This window comes from Aphelocoma coerulescens, chromosome 3 (genome assembly GCF_041296385.1).
Source record: "Aphelocoma coerulescens isolate FSJ_1873_10779 chromosome 3, UR_Acoe_1.0, whole genome shotgun sequence".
Taxonomy (NCBI): domain Eukaryota; kingdom Metazoa; phylum Chordata; class Aves; order Passeriformes; family Corvidae; genus Aphelocoma; species Aphelocoma coerulescens.
This window is the reverse complement of record NC_091016.1, coordinates 4,115,739-4,132,789: the sequence shown is the minus strand read 5'-3', so window position 1 is coordinate 4,132,789 and position 17,051 is coordinate 4,115,739. Positions and strand designations below refer to the sequence as shown.

The 17,051-nt window shown below is 39.9% G+C and overlaps 1 long non-coding RNA gene across 1 annotated transcript in view; it reads right to left on the bottom strand.

Moving 5' to 3' along the window:
- Nucleotides 1-7,667: 7,667 nt before the first annotated feature.
- The window catches only part of LOC138107113 (uncharacterized), a 122,576-nt gene continuing 113,192 nt past the window's right edge, over nt 7,668-17,051 (bottom strand). Inside the window, exon 3 of the long non-coding RNA XR_011149234.1 lies at nt 7,668-7,902. This is a non-coding gene — a long non-coding RNA (uncharacterized lncRNA). The remainder of the gene's footprint in view (nt 7,903-17,051) is intronic.

Here is a 17,051-nt window from a genome sequence, read left to right as displayed (position 1 = left end):
AACTGGAATGGGGAATTGTTTGCTGTAGCAAAGATCAGCTGACACAGGTACGGGAGAAGATTTGAGACATGGAAATGGGGAGAGATGCTGCAAGACTCACTGATCCAACCTGATCCCAGCAGGGACCAGGCAAGACCTGCAGCCAGGCCCTGAGGTGCTGTGGGACAAGGAAAGCTTGGGCAGAGTCAGCTTTGGGAGTGTAGGGGAGGAAAAATCCACTTGGATGAAGCAACTATGTAAGCATCACACACAAAATCCATTTCTGACTGTGAACTCCTTGGGTATTCTTTTCTTTCCTGACTTTCCTCACCAGAGCTCTCCAGCACCCACAGGACAGGCAAGGAAGAAGAATGCTGGGCCAAGGATGAGGTAAAACAGGGAGCCTAAATTACTGCAGCACAGATCATCCCTAATTATGGCACAGTGGGGCTGCAAATAAAAACAGTGATAAAATGGACTATTAAAAATGATATTCATGTTGTACTGATGGAGCACTGCCTATGGAGATGTTGATCCCACTTCACAATGCAGTTCCAAAAGCTTTCAAAAAGCACCAGTAGGCGCCTTCTGCCAAGAGTTTTGGCTGAAAGATGGGAATGAGGTCAAAATACAGCAGAATTTCTCTACAAACAAGAAGCAAACATAGACTGTGGTTTTTTTCATTAGTAATGGTCAGAGGACTCAGGATGAAACTTCTCCCAGCTCTGTTACAAAAATCTGTACCGTACAATTTATTTTTGCAGGAACAGGAAAGCCTCAGACAAATTTTCCAAAGGGAAAATATAAACAAAGTTCATCAGTTTCAATCAAAACATTTGGTTTCATATTTATAAATTAAAATATTTTTGGGGTGATAAACTGCATTTAGAGCAAGGTTTCAGTCATGGAATAAAAAACCAGTAAATTGGAAAACACATGAAGCCTTTAAGTCTTTTTTCCTACATCAAGCACAATTAATCAACCATTACTGATATATCACTGATATTAAAATAAAGTAGTAAAGCAAAAGTTGGTTAAAATTCTTTAACACTTTGTTAATAATAAATATTTCTAATACTTAGATACATACACAAGCTTGCAGAACCAACACACTTCCTCATCCCCAACATTTAAGGTTAATTACCTTCTGAATCTTAAAAATGGAGCTGATTTACAAGTAACAGTGATCAAAACATGATACACAACTTCTCACTTCATTTGGTCTGAAGCCTGAACTCTACTTTTACAGGTAGGAAAACAACAAAATAAACCAAGAAGCCGAAATAGTCTCCCCAAAGTGATTTTTGAATCAGACTAGGACACAACTTCAGTGCACTCACCACCCCATTGTTCTAGAAATATTCTGTACCATGGTTTTAAGCAATGAGCAAAGCTTTTAGACACAGGCACAAGGTTTGTTTGGGAGAAGATAACACCTGAAAAAGAACAAATAAAGTGCAACCCACACCCCTGATTTTCCTCATTTTCAACCTTATTTTTGCTTTGTGGTGGCTCAGTAAGGGACAGTAGGAGACCAAGTCAACTTCCCATCAGGCTTCCAAGATCTGAGAGTGGGACATTAAACTGGGAACAGAGGGATCCAGACTTTCACTACATGAGGAACAGCAACTTGCTAAACATTACCTCAAACAGGAGGGAGAAGCAGGGATGTGCAAGCAATTCCTAGGATTACATGCCTCAGACTCTCCCAGTTTTGTTTTCAAGAACTGGATCCAAAAAAAAAAAAAAAAGGTGCCTGGAACTGTGGGTCTTTACTTCCACCTGCAGCCACCCACAGGTGTTACCTATGAAGTGATTCTGAGGAGAGCAGTTTCTCTCTGTCCCTTAATTCAGTCAGCCCAAAAAGTCTGGCAAAGTTTAACCCAAACAAAAGTACCATCCTTCCTTAAAAGTTCCTACTAGGGTTGGATTTTCTTTCCGTAAGTCCAGGGATTAAAGACTGTGAACAAATAAACAAATGCTGCTGGAAACAGTCACCATTTTAACATCTCTACCATAGAACTGAAAGCTATTTGCAAAACCACAGGAATGTGAGAGATTGGGGAGTCCATCCTCAGGCCCTAAATCAGGTTCAGGTGTATCTGCATGATTTTTAAACAGGTGTTTTTCCATCTTGTTATTTAACACCTCTAATTGCAAGGTTATACAATTGCTCTCAACAGCTCATCCTCATGGTTAGAAAGTTTACATCTGCACTAAAAATAATTACCAAAAAAATAAAAGAATCAACCTTGCTAATAATCAAGTCAATTATTTCTCGTTCAACACTTGGTGGATATGGAGAAGAATGATTGCCTCATAAACTTCCATTCTTTAAGACTATTCAAGGACCTCTCACAAACTAATTCTTTCTAAACTAAACACACACAATTATTTTGACCAGGAGATTTTCTACTTCAAACATTCCAGCTAAAAAGATCCACAAATTTCACCTCAGTTTGTAGAGTCAAAAAGAAAGCATCAACTTGCCCCCAGTTTGCAGCTTCAAAACCAGGACCACATTAGGACTTGGAATCAGGCATCCCCTCTCATTCTCCACACTCACACTATGGCCATTTTCTCTCTTCCCTGGATTCCATCAACCACAATCCTAAAGCAGAAACACCAGACTTCTCTGCTCAGTCCTACAGGACCTCTGTAACACAGGGCATTGCCTCATCTCAAAGCACCACTTAGCAATTTACACAAAAAGAAGAGATAAGCTTGCATAAAGAATTGTTTTCTGGCACTTCCCAGTCCCAGCACAAACACACAACTTCTCAAAACACTGAAAACCAAAATAATATCCTTAGTCGGCTTTGGAAATAGAGAACTCTTTTTCTCCTCAGCATTAAGTTGTTTTAAATATCTTATCAATGCATTTATTTCCTTCATTAAAAACAGACGTATTTAACTCCATGGCTTTTATTGATGTACACTTAATTTCCAAAGCAAAGCAGACATATACAAACCCAGCACAAATCTTTCAATAATATGCACCACACAGTGTAACCAACAAACAATCCTGCAAAACTTCCATAGAAGACACAAACTTACTTTTGGAGAAGAGCCTCTGTGTTCTCCATGTGTCCACTGGTGGCAGACAAAGGACTTTCGGGTCAAGACCAGCTCGCTGCAACTGGAGAAAATCTAAAACTCAAATGTAGCCTTCCATAATTTTATTTGTAGAAAACTGAGGAACAAAACTCTACAGAGTAATTTTAAATAAATCCCAATTAATTACAAATGCATCAACTAAGTGTAGCAGCACAATTAAATAACTAAACCCAGTCTGAAAAGGCTGGAAATCAAGATTACACTGACCTGGCCCCGGCCTGCCCAGGGCTTTCTCTTTGCTCCCAGAGCCCAGGATTGGTTCCTCTCTAACAAGGGGCACCTGTTGAGAGCACCTGAATCAAATTACACTCAAATTATAACGGCTGATTTTCAGGTGGGGTGTTAGTTTGGTTTGGTTTTTTTTCCCTTCTTGGTCAAATATAACAAATTTTCAAAAATTTTCCATGGAACTCTTTCTAGAGTATCAACCTGGAACAAAATCAATCTTAATGTGAGAGCTGGAGCTAGAAAACATTCAGTTAAAAACACTGAAAAACACAATTGGAAATAAGTGCTTCTCTCCCAAATGCTCTCTGGTGGATCCTAACATCCTGTTTAACTCCAGTGCAAACCCACCCTAAATGAAAACACACCATACTTCAGCTAGTGAGTGTTTGTGGAAGTTGACAGAACACCAAATTAATTCTGATCTCCTTTACCCTGTGTTAAATAGAAATATTGCATGAGCTGTCAACTTCTTTCTGAAAGATCTTCCTTTCTATGCCAATTTTATCCTGCCAGCAAGTACAAACAGCACACTGACGTTATCTCCAAACATCAAATAAATACACTTCTGGGTCTGAAGGGAGCTGATTTGATTCCAGACTGTGCTTTCCCCGTCACTGGGGCCAGGATTTCACCCCTGTTTCTCAAATGCTTTGCTGGATTGTTCCTCCTTTACATAATACTCTTGAAATGTTTCCCATCTAAACCAACCCAAAAAAGTGCTGCTAAATAACTCAGAAAACTAATTTGGAAAGATCCAAACTTTCAAAAGCTCACATACAAACTGCCTTTAAAGAAAAGCCTAACTCTCCTATTGCTGTGTCCTAATCCAAGTCTGAAAGTCTCCCTGAACAAGAAGTTGCCACACAGGGAAGACTGAGGTCAGAAGGGAAGGATTTATTCCTTCTGGTTTTCTACTGTTATTCTTGTCCTAGAGTAAAGACCTCCAGGAAAACAGAACCTGCAAATCCAACAATAACACTGATAATAACTTAGAAATTGAATACCTTATCTGAATTATATGTGAGTTTATTATTGAGGATACCCTGAGTCATGGCAAGCAGAGAACATGAAGACTTGGGGGGTAAGAGGGCAGCACTTCATCCCAACACTGCAATGCCTGTCTGGGCAGAGGGAGCTGAGACAGGAGAGCCCAGACAGTTTCTGTTCCAAAGAGCTGGAGCCCAAACAGCTGCTGATCCCTCACAGACTGTACCTTGCATGTTTACAGCTCCCACCCAAGCTGTGCTGCTCACTGGTGTTTACCTGCTGGGCTGGGCCCTGCACTGCTGTCTATGAATTGCAATTATAAATTTAGCACACCTACCTGTACATGAAGCATCTTTCAGCCATGGGAACAGTCAGACGGCAGCTAACAGCTCCATAATTCTCCAAGAACTTTTGAGGCTGGTGGAACTCAGGGCTAAAAGACAGTTCACAAAAACTGGTGGGTTTGGCCCTTCAGAATTTGAGGGGGATGAATCCGAGGAGCTGTAAATATACAGGAGATGGACAGGCTGTGACCATGGACCACACTGGATCTTGTGGAAACTGCTGGAATTATGGTTCTAATGAAATTGTCAATAGTAATTCTGTTACTGGGAGCTTGAAAACCCTTTTTAATGAACTAGACAGTAGCAAAGCAAAAATACTTTAAAAGCTACAGTAGGAGGAAATGTCCATGCAGGAATGCAGAGGGACAGCACCACCACCCAGCAGCATGAGGATCATCAGGGCACTGCTGCTTTGTCACACCTCCTGGAATTATCAGCTGGAATTCGGGGGTTGCTTTACCAGCACAAATTCCTTGTCATGCACCATGTGAAATGGTCAAAAATGTAATGGCATCTGTGTGGAGAAGTTTGCAAGGGTTCAAACAATTTGATGCTGAAAAAATCACATCAGCTGGCAAAAAAGGATGTATTTCAACCCAAGATTTTTAATGCCCTCAATTTCTGTTCACAGCAGACAGACAAATGGGGTGCAGCAGTTCCATAGCACCAGATCCCTTGCACAGGTACTGAGGCTGGATTTGGGGATTTGGGGGTTCTTTTTAATGTTTTCTTCAAATTTATGTGGCTAAGGTGCTGCTACAGTTTCACACAAAACATATAAACATGAAAAAAAATCAAACAGCACACAAGTTTCTGCAAAGAATTCATTTTTATGGGGAAGAAAAGGAACACAGGAGTGCAGAGCTGAAATCTTTACCTGACACCAACTAAAGCAGAATGCCAGACACAGCAGAAATAGGAAGATAATTTCCTCAGCCTACTGTTGTGAAATTTAGTAAAAATTACTTCTCTCCACCCCCAAAGAGACAAAAGATTTGATTTGTCCATCCCAGTGGATAAAGGGAAAAATCAAGATGGATGGTTTCACCTGCACACCTTTAATAACAACACCTCATTCCAGCAGATCCCACAACACTTCTGAAGTGCTTTGAAAATGTGGGGAAAGCATGATGAGAAAGGATTTTTATCAGAATATGCATCTAGGAACAGAGCTTGGCAAATGGGATGCAATTCCCTTTTGTTGCATGCGGAGTAAGCATTAGAATATGAAAAATGTCCTTGTTTTCTATATTTTCTCACTAAATATACAGTTTAAAGACCAGGATGAAGAAAACCACAATTCTTGGAAGGATGGTCCTTTGCTGCTGATAATTCCTGATATAAAAGGGAGAGGGACAGGACCCTCCTTATGTTCAGCAGAGGACAGGGATGGTTGTATTCTGACCACAGAAAAGAAATCAACTACAATAACCTGGGCCTTGGCTACAACAACTTCCCTCAGGCAATTTGTCCCCTATTTAATCTTTCCTCCAACACTGATTTAAAGCCTAAATCTGGGTTGTGTTTTACAAGGTGCTGGTTTCAGATCAGAGACTTTACTCTTCTGAGTGTAAAGGGAGGAAGACCTTGATGCATCTCTGAAAGAAGTGGGTCTGAAGCCAAAGTGAGCCACTGTCATTTGCACAGGAAATGCAGTTATACAAAGTTTGGGGAGGGTTCATTATTCAGCACAACATATTAGTCAATGTAAGTGTGATCAGGGCAGGCTGGGATAGGCTGACAGGCAGAGAAAGGTAACACTGAACCTTTGTCCTGGGTGAAGATGTACCAAACCAACCACTAAGAGGTGGCAAGGAAAGTCAGCACAGCTAAAAATGTCACAGATTTTAAGGATGCTTCCAAGGGTCGGTACAAAGACACTGATATTGAAGCACCTGCCTGCTATTACTGGCATCACCATCACTAAAAATTCAAAGTAAGACACTCTCCTGTCACCAACCACACAGTCATGTTCTTGAAGATTATTCAAAAAAAAAAAACCAATTGGACATTTGTTGTTCTTCCTGGGATGGAAAAATGCCACTAGGAATGTGCCAATAAAAAAACCCCAAACATAAAAGCAATAAAAATATTTACGGGGGTTTATCAGGGAAACATTATTGTCTATTACTTATGTCTGTAACATGTCTATTAATAATAACACCTAAATATTTAAAAAATCCTTATTTAGAAGCCATGTCAGCACTGGATTTTATTAAAAGAACAGACAACAATGTCTTCGATTCACCCATACTTCCAATGGCTTTATTTAAAGAAGAATAGTGAGGATATATTAATTGCAGTTACATTATTCAGTTTTGTTTCTAATAGATCTATAATTGCAGAGATGTTGTGCCTAGAAAACATAAAATGCCACAGAACCACCCAACCTCATCATCATTGTCCTGCTCTTGTTGGCTCAAACCAAGCCCAGCTACAGGAGGACTCAAGCACCTGCACATGGACATGAGTCCTGGGAAGGAAAATTATGAATAAAGTAATTTCTTTGATGGACAGAGACTGAGTTACAGAGCCTGGCTTCTGAGTCCTCAGGTAGCACTGACTGAAGGCATTGTTGGGGAATATTTAGGGCAGAGTGAGGGATCTGTTTCTCACGCAGGAGGCCCTGCAGATGGTGGAAGAAAGCTGCAGTAGCTCAGATTGCTCAATCTGGTAATGAAAACCATGGCAGAGGACATGGCTGAAGGCATGTTCACAGCTCTGGCCCAGCCCACTTGTCTCAGATGTGCCACCAGGCACTCGTGGCTTGCATCACTCTCAAGCCAAGGTCATTTAGCACCTGCTTTATTCATCTGTAGGATATGAAAGAGAGATTGGGCCCAGCAGCTTCTGCAGCCATGGGCAGATCCATTGTCTAGACCCCACATCTCCATGAAAGATAATGTGTTTGGTTGGGAGCAAGTGAGCTTGGACAAGAACTCGGCACTTCTTCTGTTCTTATTTACACTGTGATGAAATCCACCCCCCACACACGGGTGGTTTTAGAGAAATACTGGCTCTGTTTTCCCAAAGTCTCTGCTGGGCAGCCCCACTGACCCCACACAGAGCTGCCAGTCCTGCTGTGGGACCCTGCCTTGCACCTGAGATGCGCCACTCTCACTTCTGCTGCCCACATGGGCTATGTGGCTCTTTCACTGTTGCTCTCTCTCTGCACAACACATCATTATTCCAAATCCCTCTGTTTCTTCTCATCCCAGACAATTTGTCCTCCCACATTCATGCGAAGCTGTGGATACACAGAAACAGAATGTAAATGCAGTTTATGAACTTGTAATTAAAGATGATGTTGTTTTAGGCTTCCACGCTGATGCAGCTGAAAACGCAACCTATAGTTTCAGTAAGAACATGACCGTAAATTTGAGTGAAACCACTTTCTTTGCTTAGACCTTTCATGCCTTCAAACGTATAAAATACAGAAATACTAAACACAGCAAAACTTCCATTGTGAGCTCATCACAGAAACCTGAGGCTTGGTTTGTCTCAAGGCACCAGGTAAAGAAAAACTTTCATAAAAGGTTGTCGGTATAAAAATGTAATAGATACAATGAAGGGAGGTGTTCACATAGAATTAACAGAGTTGGGAGAAAGCTTTGAGTAGAGGGAATGGGGTTTCAATACATTTATAAAAACTGTTTTACATGGAAACAAAGAAATTCGTTGAAAGACAGTGGATATCAGTTTAATGTAATGCAATTACTTTCTGCCCTGTGTGATTTGGTGAGCATTTTAAACAGCCAGGTGTGAATCCAGCAGAAGGTGTGATGGTTTATTTTTGCTTATTTATTTTACTGCAGGAGGAGGAATTACTATTGGTCTAATTAATGGAATTGAAATAGCTACATCACAAAGAAGATGAGAGTTAAAGATCAAAGTGTGACTGAACCTAGAGAAGTCATTTGGGAGCAGATTTACATGCCAGATCTGAATCAGCCAGATTCAGGTAGCCTGGGCTCCTCGCAGGCCTTCTGCTGTTTTTCCTGTCTGATTGGCTTTGTCTTGAGAGGCACCCAAACAATAGGAAATGCTCTGCACTGGGGCTTAAGAGAAAGGAGCCTCCTGGGGCCTATTGTGGTTTCAAAACTCTGAAATCAACAGTAATTAGGTGCTCATTTTCTTTTTTAATACCTAACATGCAACTATCTGCATTTGCAGATACTAAAATACCTTCAAAACGAAATCTTTGATCTTGCTCTTAATTTAACCACTTAGATGCCACAAAAGTACTTTGGGGGAAGGAAGCAACAGGAGAACTGCAGACAGGGAAAGTTGGGAGAGTGATGTGGATCTCAACATTCATTAATAGCACTTCTACAGAAAATAGATGGAATTGTTCATGAAGTATTTTTGTGCTAAGGTTCACAGGCTCAAAATCTAAGCAACTGGGATGGTGATATATCCTCTTAACCTCATATGTATTTACAAAATCTATGCAAATCTCTATAAAGTCAGTTTCCCAAAGAAACAAGACTTAGCCCTTTTTTGTCTCTCCTAAATAGTCAATGCCAACAGGCCAGAATGCATGAGTAACCCAGTAATAATAAACCAGTAAGTCCACATGAGAGGGAGTGGAAAGCAAAGAAAACAGATCTTAGGTTCAAGTTTCTAAGAATTTTTTGTATTGAAAACTAAAAAAAAAAGCACTCAGTTTGCCCAAAATGAGAGCTACAAGGTTTATCATGGGCTTTGCAGCCAAGCAGCTTCTCTCTGACATTTTCCATTGTCCACTGCCCTGTTCAAACGCTTCCCTTCAGAACATGAGGGGAAACTCCCACCTGCAAGAGCTCCTCTGACTGTGGATGCTCAGGCAGGGCTGAATCAGGAGTAAATCTCCAAGTGCTGGAACGAAAGGCCAAGGAATGTTACCTGTGATTACAAAGGCTTTGCAGCAGCTCCTTTGGAACAGTTTGCAAAATCCACATGAATCACAAATGCTGGCATTTCATCCAGTTGTTCTCTGAAAAAAACTACCTGGATTCATGGCAAAACACAGCACAAACAGAGCTGCGGTTCCAGGCTTCCCGAAAGGGGCTCCCTCCTTGGAGAGTTCATGAACTTCTCCCGATGCTCTGGTTTAGGTCATCGAGCATCGAAAGCATCGAGCTTGGCTGGCCTTGGTAACGAGTGTGGAATAACCAAAATCAGTAATGATCAATGAAGTGCAAGAGGAAAAAAGAAAAGGCAAAACTGCAAGAGAAAATGTTGATTTCCCAACCATGGCAACGAAAATGCTCTGATAAGGAACTGGGTTCACTTTCCCAGTCCCAAGCATGGCAAGCATCCTTCCTTTTCTGAGGAAGTGCAGGGCCTGAGCTCTCTACCAACATTTACTGCTCACTTTAAAACTTAACTCCAGCCATATAAACACTGGTGCCTATGTGCAGGGCTGAAGTGAGTAACACAGCTATTTTGTTTAAACAGACCATGCTGAATCTGTCAACCTTTTTCGGTGGCATGACCAGTGGGTTCAGGAATGCCGTGTGTTTGGACAGTGTAAGACCTTTGTTGTTGTTGGGGAAACTCTGGCTTGATGCCTCTATCCATCTAAATAACTGGAATAAAAGCGCCTGGAAATGAGAACCACATGTGGGTCTCCAGATCTGTGTTTTCCCTGTGCAGGATAAATAGGGACTTTTCATCTCTCCCCAAACCATTCAGGCATTCACTGCCATGTGTCTCATTAGCCAAATGAAAGGTTCCCCTGAACCTCCCAAGGAAAGGGAAATGGGGTTCCTGCCTCCAATAAAAACATTGGACTTTCAAAGACTGGCCAAGAACATTCATTTTGTGCCTCTGCTTTCCTAAGTACCACCAGTCCAGAAGGCCACTGAAATGTCAGCTTAGGGGTGTTCCCTGAGAAGGAAGAGCCTTTTGATGCATTTTAACACATAGTTGTTGTGCAGCCAGGCACAGACTTACTGCAAATTGTATTTTATACTTCTTGTTTTATCAAATGAAAATGAAATTGAGGAGGGATATAATCCTGGATGTGAAATAAATTACTGGGATAAAAAAAGGAGCCTGATTCCCTTCATAAGCTATTAATAACTGGCTTTTGCAAATATCATTAGTAGGTAAACTCCTATTATAGTGCTTTTTGTAGTCTTATGAATCTCAGTGTAAAAGTATTAAGATAAACCTTGAATTCCGAGTCTTTCATGTACCCATTTAAAAATATAAATATGGGCTGCCCCAGGAGAATGGTGAGTTCAGTATCTCTGCTGGTCTTGGATGCTTTGTTAACACATTTTTTCCATCAGTTATGGAATCACAAGGAGAAAAGTGCTTGGAGCAAAGGCCCACAGTTCCAGTCTTTTCACTACAGGTCCATCTCTGAGCTGAACAGTGATCTCCCATCAGGCAATGGCAATGCCTTCTTCCCAAGACACCTTCCAGTGAAATAAATAATAATAATTTTAAAAAATTCTGGCCAAAAGTGTGCATAGAAATATTTAACTTAATGGCTTTTCATGATAGCTCAAGAGCAGGCTTGTCTGTTTTGATAATAAACATATCAATGCTTGGATGGGGGTGACAAAATGTTCTTGGGTGACAAGAGATTCTGAATGTTACATACACCGAAAAGTTACAATTTTCTTAAAACCTGTGAAATACTTGGTGATTTCATGTGGAGATGAGGTATAAAGAAAGCAAATCAATGGTAATTTATTCTGTTTTCCTTGGTTTTCATTAGGTATCTGTTTTCCATGACAGTGTCCCTACACATGTTTTTCAAACCTCATGTTCACTACGAAATCCTTGGGAAGCTGAGGGCAACTACAGTATCACCATGAAAATGAGCATTTGACAGAAATATTTCTTAATGTTCATGAAAATATTTACAAACTTTTGAATGTCTGAGCATTTTTATAATCCTACGGTTATTTGGTACTTTCCCCACAATAAGAATCTCAAGTCCATGTTTGAAATCTGAAGTGTTACATTTCACTGCTAATCCAGTTTCATTGTCAGAGCTGATCTTTATGCCAGATTCTGATTCCCCTTAAAATATTCCAGATTCAGGAACACATGCACCAATGACAACTGAAATATATGACATTTTTCAAACCACACAGAGAGGAGAATCAGGTCAAATGTGCTTCTGGCAGCAATCTGGAAATTCCATAGGAATCAGAGCCCTCCAGAGACCTCACGACAGGGGCTGTGCAAGAACATCCTCTGCTGAAGTTTTTCAACAAGTCCACCTAAAAACCATCACTTGTTTCTGAGCAGGGGGAAAGCAAAGGAACAGAGAAAATGTCTGAAGCTCTGGAAAGTTTTTAAGATTCATGTTTTGAAGATCCCAGTCTGCCTTAGAAATCCCAATCAATTCTGCTGGGCCAATGACCAGCGCAGAGCCAAAGTCTTGCAGACTCAGCTTGGATGTTCACTTTCCCTATGGAGTGGGACATGACAAGCAAGGCTAAATTCAGGGATGAGATAACACCTCTAACTCTGTGGCTTCCACCTAGATAACTGAGTTTCAGGCTGTCATGTACATTACAATATAGGATGGCGTATGATATGCACAGTCCTGTCCCTACAACAAAACATAAACACTCCTATAAACACTTCAGTCCCCAAAACAAAAAGGAGCAAAATTACCCTCAAATTAAAAATAGGTAGTTGAGGCTACTGAGCTGAATAGCAACACTCTGACAGTTTTCTTAAGAATTCCTAATCAATTAATTAATAATTGACCAGGTTCCTACATTTCCTGCATGTAGGTCTTACATTCATAGCACATCCTTCCTCTCTCCTCGATTTTTCAAGAGGCCCTGTCTTCCTCTGAAATTCAAGCTCTAATTCTTATTTCCTAATTTTCTTAAATGTAAATTGAAAGTATAAATATTATGTTCAAAAGCACCAAAACAATGGTGCTGAGGGACAAAGAGACTTGTTCACTCATTCACTCAAAAGCTGCAAGGAGAATGCGGGATGTAATTTGCATGGGAAGAATGGTACCAACATCAAAAGTTATTCCAAACAAAATGACTGATTCATTCCCAGGGAGAGGCAACGATCTTGTATATTCAAGCACATCAGGCAGAGTGAATTACAATACATAAACACTATTGTATTTTAAGATAAAAGCACGGAGTTCCCAAAACATAGTAGAAAATTAGCATTTGAGTTCTGAAGACCCGAGTAAGCGGAATACATTTCCAGAGAGAAAAACCACCTGGTTCACCCAATTATAAAAAGCTCCCTCTCATTTAGCTACATGGAAATGACAGCTGGATCCTCCCTACACCTCTAGCTTAATTTTTAGGTATTGCTGCTTGTTTCAAAGCATGCAGGACAAGATGATGATGAAGGAATTCTGTGTATTTATTACCAGTGCAGATAAGATTTACATCTGACATCCCAGAATAATGACATCTACACTGGTACCTACGATATTCTTGTTTCAGAACTGAGCAACTTTTAAAATCCCCTTTTAAGCTTCGCAGCCGCAGAAGACTCTTAATAATTGATTATAATTGATTTTAACCTTGTCCTAACCTGGGCAAAATGGCAAAGCCAATCATCTTTGTCCAGATGGGATACGAGAAAAGAGCCCCCAACACACAGCTTTAAAAGCTCCAGACATGAGCAGAAGATAAAATATTTAGTCTGCAGAAGCCTTGACCTCCCAATTCCAGCCAGTTTTGAACTTGAATTGATTTCCGACAAGGCATCTGGGAGATGATTACAACAAAATGCACTAAAGCTGGGCAGCCTTTATTTTAACATCCCAGCAGCTTAACCTGTTAATAACAGCAATTGTTTTAGATACAATACCAATTTCAGTACCAGACACTGGGAACGGGCCATGGGATACAGTGGTGTTAGAGCACAGCCACTCGCATTCCTCTTGTTTGTGTTTTCACCACAAACCCTGTGTTTCAGGGCTTCAAAAAACTCAGCTGAGGAAACACCGGCCAGGGCTGAGAGGCTGGAGATGGGCAAAATGCTGGCTGAAGCCAAGGGGGCTTTCCCTGAGTAAGGATAAGCACAATCAGAACTTGGGCATCAAAGAATTTATTATGAAGTAAGAGATGAAAATACCAGAGCTATGTATTTCTTAAAGATTTCACTCAAAGGATGAAAAAGCCTTTGCAAGTAGAACCACAGAATGGTTTGGTTTGGATGTGACCTTAAATCCCATTTTGTCCCACCCCCTGCCATAGTCAGGAGCACCTTCCACTATCCCAGGTTGCTCCAAGTCCTGTCCAACCCAACCTTGGACGCTTCCAGGGATGGGGCAGTCACAGTTCTGTTCTCTGGACAACTTGTTCCAGTGTCTCACCACACTCACAGGGAAGAATTTTTTCCCAATATCCATCTAAACCTACCCTCCGTTTGAAACCATTCTCCCTTGTCCCGTAACCATGTGCCAAATAAGGATTTTCCCAGAGACATTCCCACTTCTGAGCAGCCCCAAAGTTATTCTAATACTTGGAAAGAAAAAGACAGATTTGTGGATTACTTATGGATAGAGATTTGCTGACATTACTTATTCAAGCAAGTCAGTGGAATTAGTTTAATGAATTAATTAAATAGGGTGGGGCCTTAAGTTGCCAACACAAAAATCCCACTTGTATCTAAAGAAAAAGATCCAGCATTACATAATTTCTCTCACATTTTCACTAATTTCCCTTGTATCACCAATAGTATTTCCTACTGTAAATATTTTATGTTCTAATATACTTACATATCCCAAACTTACATCAAATTCTGAAGCAAAGAATATAATTTACAGACTGCATTTTCAGATACCATAAAGGAAGGTATGTGAACTGCCCATGGAACAGAAAGCAGAAATATTTATAAACTTTAAAAAATGAAATTGTGAGACCACAAATTAAATTGGCAGAAAGAGCAGGCAGACAGAATGGCTTGGAGATACTCTTGTTTCTTCCCACCCTATTTGCCTGGGATCAGCAGTCAGGACCTTCAGTCATGTAGACTTCTTTAGTACTTTACTATTTAGATTTTATATTAATAGGAAAAAATAAGGGGAAAAAAGCCCCACTTTTACAAAGACGCTCCTGTTTGAAGAATTTGCAAGGTAAATGTCAGAAACATCAGCGCTGGGCATATCCTGTGGGAGTCTGGAAACAAGACTAAACTGTACTATTATATTATAAACACCACCTAATCCAATCACAATTAATAAAGTGGTGGCTCAAACTGCTGTTTGATTGGGTGGATTTTTTTGCAATAGTAATCACTATTGAAATATTCCTTATTTTAATATGCAGATGTTGCTTTAAGCAAGGACATTTTAAGCTCAGCTCTGGTATTCCATGCAGTGCCCAAATTCCTAAGCATATTTTTTGACTTCACCCCTTTCCCATTAGGGCTGGAAGATAAACAAGTGTGTAAATGCAAAACAATCCTACATTTATGACTAAAACAATATTGAGATTTTCACAAGTAACCCTGAGACAATTACAGCAGTTGGTACCATATTTTCACCGTGGAAACTTTTGTTTTCGTTAACAATTGAAATTACAATCAGATGTGCTCATCCCTTGTTGAAGTAATGAACAATGGTACATCTGAGAGAGGGATTCAAAGTGCATCATTTATCTTATCCCATTTTCAATTAGGCCGAGCGCAGTGTAAGATGGTTCCAAACTACACCACAGTAACAGGGCAAGGAAATTTATTACCACTCCAGTGCTAATCTTAGCAGATGGTAAAAAAATATTTTTAGCATGAAATATGCTAAAGCAATAAATCTAAACAAGGTAGATGTTATCAACTAATATCTCCCCAGTGTGAGGTAAAACTCCTGCATGACAGCTCAGCATTCCTATAAACTCGGGGTGAATGCTGGAAGATATAAGTCTCTCTATAGGATGAAAAATAACAGAAATTAGTTGAAAAAGCATTCCACATGCAGTTTAATACAGCATGCCTAGTGGAGGAAAGAGAGGGGCAGGATTTTGCTTAGCAAGATTTTTTTCCCCTAGACAACTAATTTTTTTCTTACAGGAAATTTTTCGTTGACTCTGGGAAAGATATAAATCCAGTAATTCTCTCCTGCTTTGGAAAAAACTCCCTCACTACCTAGTCTTTAAATAGAAAACAAGAAGACAAATATTAAAATAATCTTAAAAAGGAAATAGGCAAAAAGGGATGCAAAGAGAACCCTTCTCTTGCCAATCTATAAGCATAACAAAAAATGTAATAACAGGCAAGAGTAGAAGGGAATATGGTTTCCATTGTTATCAACACACATTACAGAACATGTGAAATTCAGAAGTTAGAGTTCTGCACCTGTGCAGCAGTGAAGATACTGAAAATACAGGGAGTAAAAAATGCTCAGGAAACTTTGGAGACATTTTATTTATTGTATTATAATGAAAAGAGTTCATTAAGTTATAAGAAAATTAAAATCAGTAAGAATTTGCTACAGGCAATGATGCCTTTACCATTTTAAAACTCCTCCTGCTGCTGATCTATGTGATGGATAGTGAAAATAAATGACAGGTTCCAAATTATAAATAAATAGAAAAAGTGGTCCTTTTTGAGGACAAGAAATCAGGATTTTGGCCAAAGCTTTTGCCTGAAACGGCAAATAGCAGCATCAACCCTTCTGTTTCAAAAGAGGAAAACAAAAATAAAGACTTAAAACCAACTTAAAAATTTGTTTAATATATTTGAATGTGCATTTCAATTTTCTTAAAAGTGTTAACTTGATGAGCAAATGACATAAGGAGTTCCTGTCAGGAGATGGACTTGTGAGTTTTAGGTAGGGAATGGGCACCGCATGAGAAATAAAGGAAGTATACATAGCTCAAAAAATAAGAAAATTTGCTCCCCCTAGGAATCCTGCAAATTTTTCTTTTTTTTTTTTTCTTTATTCCACCTTTTCCAAGCATCAGGTACAAAGTATTTAAAATTAAAATAACTGCTCATAAACTACCAAACAGGACACTTGTGATTCCCAGTAATTTCACCAGACTGAGCTCTCTGGGTAACGAAGCAGAACTGATGACCAGCTTGGTGGCCACAATTAAACCAAAGAACAACAGGAATGCAAGAACCTCATATATTGAAAACAGGATAAAATGTATAAATTGCAGGCTAGAGAATTACCCAGAACTATTCCACTCCCAAACCTTTCCAAGGGAAGACTGTCCAAATTGAAATTAGTTTAATATATTACCCAAAACACTGCTGTAATCTTCATTCTCAAATCACTTGGCTGAGTGGCTCAAGTTTTTTCTTCTAAAACCCATCAGAGCAAAAGTAAAAATGAGGAATACGTATTTGTCCCAACAAAAGCTAAAAAGCTCAGGTCTGTAGTTTTTACTCAACAGAGAGACTGGCAAAAGGAGACCTACCTGAATGAAGGCTACAAGAGCAAGCCCACAGAATTTA